Raw genomic sequence first — 11,525 nt, forward strand, 5'->3', positions numbered from 1 at the left:
GGCGTGCACATGACACCCCCTGTGACATCCCGTTTGATCCCTTCATTTGTGGTCAGTCTTCGAGTTTTGACCATGAATGTATTGATCGTGCACAAACCACCCCTCTGTCTGTCGCATCCATTTTGTCAATCCCTTCATTTGTGCCTTCATTATATACCTCACAGCTATTAATTACTATACGTAGGCGGTACCTGCGCAGTTTTTAACCTGATTGCAACGATCGGACTCGGCATTGTACTTCTTTGACCGTGCGTCCTCCAGCCCTCTATATATCACGCCCCCTTTGCTAATCCCTAATTTGTGTCTATATATATATATATATATATATATATATATATATATATATATATATATATATATATATATATATATATATATATATATATGTGTGAAGTAAAGAAGCCGACAGTCGGCGAGGCCAAGGAAAGCATTGGGGATTGTACGTTGTCTTTTTTTTTAATTTTTACTTCATAATCACGTAAATTAGTAATGTAATGTGTTTAGGGGAAAGATAAATAAACACAAAGTAGAAAGAAAAACAACGTGCCGATGGTGGGAACCGAACCCACGACCTCCGAATACCGCGTCCGGTGCTCTTCCAACTGAGCTACATCGGCCGCTGTCCCCCCTGCTACTTTATTGGGTATTAATGTCTGTATACGAACGTATATATATATATGTGTGTGTGTGTGTGTGTGTGTGTGTGTGTGTGTGTGTGTGTGTGTGTGTGTGTGTGTGTGTGTGTGTGTGTGTGTGTGTGTGTGTGTGTGTGTGTGTGTGTGTGTGTGTGTGTGTGTGTGTGTGTGTGTGTGTGTGTGTGTGTGTGTGTGTGTGTGTGTGTGTGTGTGTGTGTGTGTGTGTGTGTGTGTGTGTGTGTGTGTGTGTGTGTGTGTGTGTGTGTTGTGAGGAGATCGATGACCCGTTCTCCTACGGACGACCCGACGTGGCCGCCTCTCGTGACCACTCCTGTTCAACGCGCAAGCCGGCGGCTCGGAGACTTGCCCCCCAAGGACTTCCCTCCTGACGCAGAGTCCCCATGGCTTCCACGCTAGCTATGGCAACGACACCGCCCGCCCCTACCACGACTCTCTCTTCAATGCCTTCCTCCTATTTAAACCTTAACAGGTGCCCCGTGCCCTTAAGCCATTTCACGATGAGCAGTTCGAAGATGTCGAGGACTGGCTAGCTAAATACGAAAGGGTCGCAACGTTCAACGGCTGGGACGACGCTGCAAAAATACGGAACGTCTGCTTCAGCCTTGAAGGCGCTGCTCGGATGTGGTTCGAGAACCGCGAGGTCACACTGCCTACGTGACCGGCCTTCCGAAGCCAGCTCCTCGGTACGCACGCCAACAGTGACCGCCAGGAGAGCGCAGAGCGTGCCCTGACCTCAGTACAGCATCCGAACGAAGGAAACGCAATGTCATGCGTCTTTGCCATCGCGCCGACCCATCCGCAAGTGAAGACAAGAAGTTGCGGCACCTGATGCGCGGCGTCAAAGGTCAGCTTTTCTCCGGCCTCGTGCGGAACCCGCCCACCACTGTCGAGGCCTTTCTGGCTGACGCTGTGCTTATAGTGAAGCAGCAACGACACAGCCAGTACGCTCGGCCACTGAATTCACCACCCGAACAACCACACCGACTACAATCCCGGGCAGATTTGCGCTCTCTTCGCGACCTCATTCGCACCGTGGTGAGCGAGGAGCTGTAGCAACTTGACATTTGCGCCTGGCGCGGCTTCCTTGGCCGGCGTCATCCGTGAGGAGGTTCAAAACGCATTCAAGCCACCGATAAGTGCAGTCCATGGAGGAAGGAAACAACTTAGGAGAGGCCCTTGCCATTCCCAATGCATTGGAGAAAGTGTAGCGGAAGTGACGTCAAAATTTAGGGTTAGCCAAGTCGGGCCATTAGCAACGGCATCGCTGTTGCTATGAAAACTCGGGCCACTAGCAACAGCGTTGCTAAGAGCCTGAGGTACGTGTGTGTCGCGGAGATAGAAAATGCGGAGGGTAAAAGAGGAAGAGAGACATTGCAGCGTCCGGTCGCGGCGCGGCCTTGCCGGCTTCAAAAAAGTGACGTCAGGGCCTCTCCTAAGTTCTTTCCTTCTTCCATGGTGCAGTCGTTCAACCGCCGCCCCTGGCCTCATTCAGCCGACGACGTATGCTGATGTCCTTCGCCCAGCCCTGCTTCCTAATCCTTCGCCTTGTACTCCACCTGAGGTCACTGTGCGCGCTGCGGAACCGCTACCCCTCTGGACAGATCGGCGCCAAGCACCCCGGAAGACTGATCTCTGGCGTGCTCCAGATAACCGCCCTCTCTACTACCACTACAGCGAGGCATGTCACATCTACCGGCGTTGCGCTTATCGCCAGATGGGCCTGAGAGAATTTTCTCCCGACAGCCCTCGTCGATGGCCCGGTCAGCGGCCTCAAGACATCGCCGAGTACGTCACCCGCCAGCGTAGACCCCCGCATTCTCCTCGCCATGACTCGCGCCCATCTTCACCACGTCGCTCCTCGCCCTCTGAGCCACGTTATTCCGCACACCGATTCGCCGCAAAGCTTCCACCGCCGCACCGCTCGATTCGCCCCGACGTCGAACGCCGAATCCTCGTCCAGTTTTCACCGCAGAGACCAGATCACCCGGACGTCACCCGCATCGCCGACTAGTTCTCGCGTCGATTGAACCGCTCCGACGTCGACCCCCCCCCCCCCCCCCCCCACCTGCCGTCCAGCTTCCGCCGCCGCACCGATCGCTCCAGTCACCCCCGATCCTGGCACATTCCGTCTTGGTGCCGTTCTAGTTCAGCACAAAAGCGGGACCGACAAATAATTGCGTATGCCAGCCGTGCCCTTTCCCGTGCTGATTCCAACTATTGTACTAGTGAAAAAAAAAAATTGTGGTTTAGCTAGTTTTATTGCGAAAGCAACGGCGCAAGCTTCTTTTGCCTGCTACATTATTCCCCTATCATGCCCTATCAATGTAAGGTGCTACGTTATTGGGGAAACTTAAGCTCATCCTCTAGGGGATATGACGCGAGAGCGTAAGCTATCAGCCCACATATAAAGTTATGCTTGGCCGGAATACATGCGGCGTTTTTTTCCACGATTTTCGCGCGTCGAAAACTGCCGCGCCGACGCGACGCCCAGCTCGAGATACATGGAACGACGAAGCGGCGCGAGCGCCGCCGCGGATACCTCGATGCGAAAGCAAATGCATCAGCGAGCGGAAATAACCGCAGAGCGAGGTACGTGAGAGAAGCGACGCTGTCCCTTGTGGTAAAATCCCGAAAGTGCTCATTCTAATGCTACTGTGCTAAATGTAGAAAGCGTACATAGGTGCGCAAGGATTTGGCTTGCTCGAATGAACGAAGATACTTCGGAATGCCCGCTCGGATACCAGCGGCACGGTTATTTTGTATTTATTTTTGCAAATTTCACTCCAGGGAGCAAACAAACACACAGCGATCCGAGAGTAGGTCGTATACTCACAAAAAAGCGACATTCCGTGCTTGATTAAGCGTTTATTTTTACGATAACCACATTTCTGCGACCAAACTGCCCCATACCTCGTCAGCCATGGCGGCCATGTTGACAGCGGCCGCTCAAACCGGAAATTCCAGCTTTCCGCGCTCCTATTGGCTCGCGTCGACAGTCGTTTCCGGTTCGAGAGGACGCCGCGCCGCCCGCGCGTCAAATATCTGGCTGGGCCAGATCGGTGGCGGCGCGCGTTTTTTCTGACGCGGAGCGTCGAGTGCGCGCCGTCGGGCGTAAAACGCCGGTTTGACGCGGCAAAAACGCTCCATGTATTCCGGCCTGCGTGTCGTAGGCGTAACGAGAATGCAAACGGTTCTGGCAGACTGATTCTGATATCACCCTCCCTTACGAAAGGAGCGATCCGAGTTGGCAGCTCCTGCTCGTGGGATAGGGGTAAGGTAAATTGAAATGTCATGGCATGCTCATTTTTTCCTGAGAAGACTGCAGCTACGCCTCTTCACGACGTAGCTGCTACCACCCGAGATCTTGAAAACCTACCACAGTGTAGCGTTCGCTACAGAAGAACGTTTGCCGGTAGTATGCGCCGCTGCCAAGTTCCGCCCATAACCTTGTAGCCGACCGTTTCGTGTCATTATGCACTGACCGTCACTCGTTGTGTTAGCTGATAAAGTTAAAGTTGACACTTGCGGCCGCTTAGCACGTTGGGCATTACACCTGCAGGAGTTCGATTTGGACGTTATAAGTCCGGCCGAAAGCATACAGACGCTGTCTGCAGTCTGTGTGTCTGTGTTGGCAGTATAAATTTTCTGTCTAGCAGAGCGAGTCGCGGGTCCCCCAGCGCGATCTTTAAAATTACTTTGCGGAAAAAGTAAAGCGACCTCAGCTGTGTTTTTTGGAACACGTAATGTTACGTTGAGAAAAACGTCTGAGGCAAATTTCGTTGATATCTGTGGGCATCAAAAAATTGGCAGAGTTGACCTTTAACCACTGCACCACAGTGGCGAGACGCATCAATATTCAAGAAGCGGCATCCGACGGCCAAGCTCAAGCGTCTCCCTAATTTTGTTGCGAAAGCAACACTAGGCTATTCGTCGAACCATTTCACGTGATTGATTTATAGGAAGGGAAAGGCATGGTAATTGTCTCACTTGTTTCCTGAGGACACCTCAAACGCGCCGTAAGGGAATGGAGGAAAGTGGGAGTGAAAGTGGAAAGAGAGAAAGAGGAGCCGTAGTGGAGGGCTACGGAGTAATTTCGACCACCTGGGGATCTTTAACGTACGCTGACATCGCACAGCACACGGACGCCTCATCGAATCCCGACCTCGGCGGCAGCTTTTCGATGTAGGCGAAAAGCAAGGCGCCCGTGTGCTGTGCGATGTCAGTGCACGTTAAAGAACCCCAGGCGGTCGAAATTTCCGGAGTCCTCCACTACAGTCTTTCATAGGCTGAGTTGCTTTGGGACGTTAAACCCCACAAACCAAACCAAGCCTCTTCGTTTCGCCTCCATCGAAACGCAGCCGTTGAGGTCGGGTTCGAACCGTCGGCCGATGTCACGCACTGCCAAGTGGAGCGCTCAGAATTCGGCTGTCGTCGACAAAGAATAATATCTCAGTCGGCATTGCCTTTCAATGGTAGCGCGGGCACAACGCAGAACGCCGTAGCAGAATTACCGTCAGCAGACAAGAAGTCGGCAGTGTACACATGCGTTCCCTGAGCGAAGTCTTCATGTATACGCCCAGTTGAAAATATTGAACTAGTTTTCAGCTGGTTCCAGCTGGAACCAGTTCAACTGGGTTATGGAACAAATCCCAGCTGGAACCAGTTGCTAGCTGGTTCCAATTGGAACCAGTGCCAGTTGGTCCTAACTAGAACCAGTTGCCAAGTAGTTCTAGCTGGAACTAGTTCGCTCTAGTCCCCATTATTACTATGAAATTCCTTATTTCGACTGTCGCAGTTACAGCTTCTATTTTAGCTTCTTATGCTTGGTCTGTACATAATGGTTAACATCACTTTAAGCCACATATTGAGATTACATGCATATGTAATTGGTGCAGAAACAATCACAAAGGGCACTTTTCACAGAATACAGTGAAATAATTTATTAACAGAATTAATAGCACTACAAATATGAGCCCTCGGCGTCAGCAGTCCTTACCTTTATCCCCATACCTAAAAAGAAAACAAGGTAAATAATTACAAGGGAGCTACTATTGTCTTATTTAGGGAAAGCAGCTCTATAACAACCAAATCCAAACAGTACATGAATTCATGTTACGTTGCGAAGGAAAATTAAGCTAAACAGTTCAGAAGACAGTATCATACAGGTCATACCTGAATTAAAATAAGCTGATAATAACACGCGCTTCAATAATTTCAAGCGTAAAAAAGGCAATCGCATCTGAAACGCTGTTTTTTGTAGTGGTGCTTTCGCCGGGGTCGTCTGTCTATGTGTTATCGCCGTGAACCACTGTTAATTGCGCCAAGGGGGTAATCCTGTCATACTACGAACTGGCACAACTGCGCAATTGTTGTTCTTCCAACGCACAAAAGTGGTTGAAGGCATCCGAGCATACTGTGTGTACTCGCACACGCACAAAAAAAAAAAATGCTGCTGCCGCGAGCCGCAGCAAGCTGCCAATGGCGGCACCACGCGGTACGAAACTACGGCACAAACACTATGCGCACTAAGCTTCACGCGCAGAAAAGAATTTGCCATAATAAATTAACACTTTATTTTTACTGAACATTTTCAATTTCTTTAAATAGGTAACACTTTCTCGTGAGGGTATTGGAGCGAAACAATGAAATACGCAACATTCAACAAAACTGCGTGGCCGGCCATGGCGGCCTGTGCCGGTTCGCGTATTTGCCGGCTCCGCTCCGTGCAACAACCGCTCACAAATGAAGCTCTGACAGTCGGTGATCGGCACCAGCTCCCGACCACGACACGCGCCCAAGAGCTAGGTTGTACATGTGCGTTAATTAAGGTTCAATTAGCGTAACAATTAAAGTTTTCACGACCGCTGCTACCAACAGATGCAACGAATTGTGTTGCGAACGCTGAGAAATGAATGACAATCGCCCCATACTGTGTATATATATGTGCCATAGTTTTTGAGGCCAACCAGCCAATAATTTGGGAGATATATAATACAACTAGCTCCAATTGGGTTATAATTAATCTCAAATTTCATTTGGACCCTTTCCTAATGGAATTGTCATGGTCCCATGTTTTTGTTTTACTTAATGAGCTAGAACATAGTAGCTTTTAATTTGCTCTGTGAAGGCCGTTGCTAATCAATGGCCTCCAAAATTATTATTTTGTATTAGTGACTGATTCAATGACTTTCTTACTCTAAGGCCACCTGGGCAGAGCACAATTTCTAGCGGGAAGCACATATTCGACAGTTATGGGGCAAACTCATTCATGCGGTACATGAATCTAGGTTCGAAATTTAATCCCATGCAAGATAAGCCTTGTTTCAGTTTGGGCTACTGCTGAGCATACTTTCAGTAAGGTTCTATTTACAGACCAAATGGTTCCAGCTGGCTCCATTTTCAGACTGACTATAGTTCTAGCCGGTTCCATTTGCCGACTGACTGGTTCCAGCTGATTCCATTTCCAGACTGACTAGTTTCATGTGATTCCATTTCAAGGCTGACTGGTTCCCTTCCCAGACCAACTAGTTCCAGCTGGTTTTATTTCCAGACTGAAATGGTTCCTGTTAGAGTCCAACTGGTTCCACTCTGGAACCACATGGTTACTAGCTGGATCCAACTGGACCCATCTGATTCTAGTTCAAACCAGGTGAAAACTAGCTCAATATTTTCACCTGGAGAGAAAGCGTGCTACCACAAGCTGATCATAAGCGTACCCATGCAGCTGTTGCTTTCGCAACTCAACTAGGCTTAACTGGATCTAAACCACTGGCAATGTTTTTTCCCTGTTGCTGCACGTTGATAGTTTGTCGAGCCAGTCGCTTCTGCACGGGCTGCTTATCTCGAGCGCGTTTCTGTGGCATGCAGGCTTCGGTGTGAGAAGCAAGTGTTGTGTGCCTATGTGTCCAAACAACTACAAGCTAAAAGACTGGGAACAAGGTTAAAGTGTTTCGTTCCCAAAGTGTGAGGAGCTCTACAAGAAGTGGTTTTGTGTGGTTCCCTAAAAATGTATTTTATGCCTACTGCCAAGAATAAGGTACGAATCAATTTTTTTCTACTGTTGGCACAAATGCTCGGTGTGTAAGAGAGCTATAACAAACAACTTATCTCTCCTTTGATATTGGGCATTATTGTTTTGGTAATATAGCGCGTACCACTTTTGCTACTGTAATGCAGGTGTGCACTTTACATTTCTGTGCATTCTTTCTCGAGCATACATCACCGTACATCGATCCCCGGACCTGAAAGGTGCCCAGATTCTCACTAAAGGTACCGCGTCCACGTCTCAAATCATTGCCATCCCAACTCCCTGGCTGCACATCCGGTCTTTTGAGACAATTAAGATGCTCTCCCAACGATGGACTCCCCTGATTAAAAAAAAAAAAAAACATGAGCTGGGAAGCATCTTTTGGTCGTGCTATATAAGCGTTTGCAGCCAGCTGTCAAGAGCAACAAATACAGTGTAAATTACCTTAAACTACTTGTAATGATAGAGCGGCTAAATATGAAATGTGTTCAGTTCAATGCACTGTTATTAATCACCCATACTTTACCATGTTCCTGAATATTACTAATATTACTAATAAAAGCATGCCAGTTATACAGCCCTTTGTGATTGTTTTCGCAGATCTTCCCCAGTCGGAAAAAACTACAGAAAATTTTCTGATATTGCGACAGAATTTCTGTGCGGTTTTTGATGGGAAACTAGTTGTGACAACACAAAATTCTATAGTAGCATCAGAAATTTCTGTAGTTACAACAGAAAAGTGCTACAGAACTACAGACAACAGAAATATACTACAGAAAAACTACAGAACAGAAAAGTATTACAGAATTACAGAAAAATCTTATGGTTACGACAGAACTACAGGATATTTTGTCGTATTTTTGACACAGTTCTGTAGTTTTTTTCGACTGGGATCGCGATGTCAGCGCACGTTAAAGATCCCCAGGTGGTCGAAATTACTCCGTAGCCCTCCACTACGGCTCCTCTTTCTCTCTTTCCACTTTAACTCCCCCCTTCCTCCCTTCCCTTACGACGCGGTTCAGGTGTCCACAGACACAGGTGTGACAGATACTGCGCCTTTCCCTTCCTGTTAACCAATTATTATTATTATTATTATTATTATTATTATTATTATTATTATTATTATTATTATTATTATTATTATTATTATTATTATTATTATTATCACTGCATGCGCATTTTTCACGGCAACTCAGTGAAACGTTTTGGAGATTTGGTTGTCCCTGACGAGGTCAGTGATATCAGGTTGTGGCAGATTCCAGATGACAAATGTCCATCCGATGTACTGACCTGACAGTAAACCTTTTTTGAAAGATCTAGCAAGCCGTCCGCGAATACAGAAAAGGACACTGTTAAGTTTTTGAGTGAACAAGATTGAATGCAATAACGCGGCTGATGTTGCAAATACCGACGCGAAAGAGCGCAAATTGAAGATATCGATATGAAAGCGAAGTTATCGCTCACTGTTACTGTTATTTATAGGGCTCAATTGTATTGTGCTTGTCCAATTGTATTGTGCTTGGCAGCAGTCTATAATAAAAACTATTTTTGGAAGATTTCATCAAAAGACGTGCAAGCTTTCGACTCAGCATGCAGCAGACTTGCTGAGTAGAAACGTTCGAAGCAGCACGGCGGCGTCGGCCGTTCAGCGATGACGTGACTGACATTATGGCATGCTATGCGCTGGCCTGATGCATGGCCTGATGTCTAGGAGGCGTTGGTTGAACCCCTCTAATTTTTTTTATTTTTGTCAGTGGTTTTCAGAACAGTTCTTCTCAGCTGTTTCCGCAATTTCGTAGTGAGATTTAATAAGACCATTAACATATCTTCTAAAACCAAACACGGAAAAATATATTTCCTCCCCTTTGTACAAAGAGAGAGAGAGAAAACTTTATTGTCGGGAGTAGTCTTAGTGGAAGAGCCAAGCGGCCGTTAGCTGATGGCTTGCGGCGACTTCTTCAGCGCGGTTTACGACGCCCAAATGTATATCGGGGCTCGCGTTGCGCCGCACTTCCTCCCAGGATTCAAGCGAGGGAGCTTCTATGAAAGCTTTGGGAGGCGCGTCCTCTGAGCAATCCCACAGGATATTACTAAGGTCGGCTTTATTACGGACTGGGACAGCACTCGAAAATTAAGAGAGGACACAACCCCTAATAACATAGAAGATCTGAAAGCATGAGTTACACAACTCAAAGAAGACGCTACTATATTGCCGCCCAGGATATAGAAACACCAGACGAACAGTCCCTCGCTGATTCTAAACTCTTGCATCTCTGGGAGGCACACAGAAGCATCATAAACAGATGGAGGAAACAGGAGTGTAACAAGAAATTAAGGTCCAAGCTAGCATCAATTGAACGACAGATCGAATCCCAAGCACAGGAACTAGGCAAACAACAATGGGGACAGATCTGCGATGGGCTGAACTGCTAACTTGGGAACAAAAGAGCCTGGCTTCTGCTTAGACACCTCTTAGATCCCACGCTCACTAAAACAGCAAGTGGATCTCACATGGATCAATTAAATCATACACGAATAGCCAGGTACAGATGCAGATCTGCTAAGCGAACTCCGAAGCAGATATCTCAATACCGGTAGCAACCCCAATGCCACCTACTAGTACAAAGGGGTTCCTAATGAAGACTTAGACAGAGAGATCGCGGAAGCGGAAATTTGGGCCGCGATTGGCCATTTACGTACTACTTCGGCGCCAAGGCCAGATGGCGTAACCAATAAAATGTTAAGAAACTTAGACCTAAAGTCACTCTCAGCAATTAAGGACTTAATGAATGAATATTGGAACAGAGTTGAACTTCCGCAGATATGGAAACACACGAAGGTTGTCTTAATTCCTAAACCCAAAAAGAAACTAAGCATAGATAACTTAAGGCCCATGCGATAAGGCAGAAGGCGATAAAGTTCTTAGGATCTACGACGAGCATGATCTGGAAAAACTGTAATGATAAGGAGCAAGCATTTTCTGCTGCGGCCCGTTCTTCACAAGAATGGTAGGTCTCGAATCTGGTTGTGTTTATCATAACATAGAATCTTTTCGTAGCATTCCTTTATTAAACAATAAGCAGGCGAAGTACTTTTCCTTTTATCACCTGAATGCGCAGAGTTTGCGTAACAAGGATGAAGAAGTTAGCAGTTTTTTGTCTTATTTAGAGCACGAGTTTGATGTTTTGGGCTTTTCAGAAACCTGGTTCAGGAATTATGATGATATAGTACATTTTGAAGGTTATAAATGTGAAGCTTTATGCAGAAAAGATAAAATAGGCGGTGGTGTTGCAGTATACATTAAGCAAAGCCTTTCCTATGAAGTCGTATCTGACTATACTGTTTTGAACCAGAACATTGAATCACTTTTTGTCAAAACCAGGGCATTCATGTATGGCGTTATTTACAGACCACCGTCAAGCTCTAGCGAAGAATTCTTTGGTATTCTTGATTTTATGTTAGACAAACTCTCTGTATTAGGACTTCCTATTATCATTATGGGTGATTTTAATATCAATCTGCTTCGACGCTCCCATGTATCTAACACTTTCGTAGACACTTTGTCTTCTTATGGCTTCTGCAATGTTATCAATACCCCTACCCGCGTCACTGATAATACTGAATCCTTAATAGACCTTTGTTTATTAAGCTGCGTTCCCGATAACACGATGTCTGGTGTCCTTGCTAGCGACGTCAGTGATCATTTGTCCCTTTTCTGCTTTATACCAAGAGGGCGGTCTAAAGATTCTCGTTGCACAGACAGAACACACTCTACACGAAAGATAACAAATGTCAACATTGAACAATTCCGATCTCTTGTAGCCGCTGTTGATTGGCACGAA

At 46.8% G+C, this 11,525-nt stretch overlaps 1 non-coding gene across 1 annotated transcript; it reads right to left on the minus strand.

The window, feature by feature from the left end:
- Window positions 1-544: 544 nt before the first annotated feature.
- On the minus strand, window positions 545-617 carry TRNAP-CGG (transfer RNA proline (anticodon CGG)). The gene has a single exon. It is a non-coding gene; the product is annotated as a tRNA-Pro (tRNA).
- Window positions 618-11,525: the final 10,908 nt, after the last annotated feature.

The sequence above is a fragment of the Amblyomma maculatum genome, chromosome 5 (genome assembly GCF_055883805.1).
Source record: "Amblyomma maculatum isolate TAMU_Amacu chromosome 5, ASM5588380v1, whole genome shotgun sequence".
Classification (NCBI taxonomy): Eukaryota; Metazoa; Arthropoda; class Arachnida; order Ixodida; family Ixodidae; genus Amblyomma; species Amblyomma maculatum.